Source organism: Rattus norvegicus, chromosome 15 (genome assembly GCF_036323735.1).
Source record: "Rattus norvegicus strain BN/NHsdMcwi chromosome 15, GRCr8, whole genome shotgun sequence".
Classification (NCBI taxonomy): Eukaryota; Metazoa; Chordata; class Mammalia; order Rodentia; family Muridae; genus Rattus; species Rattus norvegicus.
The window spans coordinates 96,478,663-96,480,809 of record NC_086033.1 but is presented as its reverse complement, the minus strand read 5'-3'; positions in this window follow the sequence as shown (position 1 = coordinate 96,480,809).

Below are 2,147 nucleotides of genomic sequence, written 5' to 3'. Positions count from 1 at the left end.
TACTTTTCTTATTGGTATGAATTTTGATGTCCTTCTTGTTCAGCTCATATTTATTTAAGTTGTTGTTTTAAGATTTTATGGGTGTAACTTGTCAAATAAATGGGGGACATGACCCATTGTAAATTCTCTTATCTTTTTGCATTCCATCCTGATGAATATTCTAGTTCTATTAAATTTGATATTTTAAGATCAATACCAACCTAATATAATAGTCAGAGTTCTCTAGAGGAACAAAATTGATAGTGTGAATGAATTTATCATTTATATCTATTCATCTATCATCTACCTTTTATACATCTACCTGTCAACTATTTATCTCTGTCTGTATATCTATCAGTATAGATGTCATCTATTTATAGATCCTGTATATATGAAAAGCAATGGTAATCGTAAGTTTCACACAGACAAAATATTGCTAATAACACAAAAAAATAAAAAAAAATGAAGGGAAGGGTTTAGGAAATAATTAGATTCTACATCCCTAATATAAAAATGTGGGACAAAGTTGTGTTACTAAAAATTAGTAGAACTAACACACAGGCAATATGACAATCACCGAACATTAAAGTGGAAATTAGTAACAAATATTTCCTTCTAAGTAATATGCGTCAAACAGGTCATAAGGTGCAGTTGTAGACAATGCATGCTTGGAGACATGTGTTACTTGTAATCATGAGGATGCAACAAAGAAACATGCTAGCTATAATTCTTTACATTCAAAATTATCCAGCATTAAAATGAAAACCAAATCTGTTTGATTAAAAAGTGTTTTTGTATAAAAAACTGTATTTTTTGAATAAGCATAGAAACTTTGTACAAAGATTCAAGAAGCATTGTAGGTGATAAATGGGTGTAAAAACAGAATACGCCTACATTACATAGATCACAGTTTGATAGAGATATACAGAAAATAGGCAAGAAAAAAGGCACATTTTTTATTGGATTTTTTTTTACTTACATTTCAAATGTTCTCCCCTTTCCATAAACTCCCAATCCCACCCCCTCTCCATTCTTCTATGAGGGTGTTCCCTCCAACCACCTACCATCTCCTGCCTTCCTGCCCTGACATTCCCCTATACTGGGGGCTTCATCCTTGATAGGACCAAGGGATTCCCGTCCAATTGTTGCCCAACAAGGTCATCCTCTGCTACATATACAGCTGGAGACATGGGTCTGCTCATGGGTACTTTTTGGGTAGTGGTTTAGTCCGAGGGAATTCTGGTTGGTTGCTATTGTTCTAATTGGGTTACAAGCCTCTTCAGCTCCTTCAATTCTTTCTCTAACTCCTCCAATGGGAACCCTGCTCTCAGTTCAATGGTTTGTTGCTAGCATCATCTCTGTATTTGTCATGCCCTGGCAGAGCCTCTCAAGACAGAGCTATGTCAGGCTTCTGTCAGCATGCACTTCTTAGAATCAACAATATTGTCTGGGTTTGGTGGAAGTATGTATATGGGCTGGATCCCTATGTGGGACAGGCTCTGAATAGCCTTTTCTTCAGTCTCTGCTAGAAACTTTGTCCGCGTATTTTCTTCTATGATTATTTATGTTCCTCCTTATAAGAAGGACTGAAGCACACTTTGGTTGTTCTTCTTGAGCTTCACATAGTCTGTGGATTGTATCGTGGGGTAATTTGAGATTTTGGGCTAATATCCACTTATCAGTGAGTATATATCATGTGTCTTCTTTTGCAATTGGATTACATCACTCAGGATGAAATTTTCTAGTTTTATCAATTTGCCTATGAGTTTCATGAAGTCATTGTCTTTAATAGCTGAGTGGAACTCCATTGTGTAGATGTACCACATTATCTGTATACATTCCTCTGTTAAAGAAGATCTGGGTTCTTGACAGCTTCTGCCTAAGGCTGCTGTGTACATAGTGGAGCATATGTCCTTGTTATATTTTGGAGCAGCATTTGGGTATATCCCCAGGAGTGGTATAGCTGTGTCCCCAGGTAGGGCAATGTCCAATTATCTGAGGAAACTATAGATTGATTTCCAGTTGATTTTAAAAGTTTGCAATACCACCAACAATGAAACAGTGTTCCTCTTTCTCCAAATCCTCACCAGCATCTGTTGTCACTTGAAATTTTCATCTTAGACATTTTTACTGGTGTGAAGTAGAATCTCAGTGTTGTTTGGATTTGC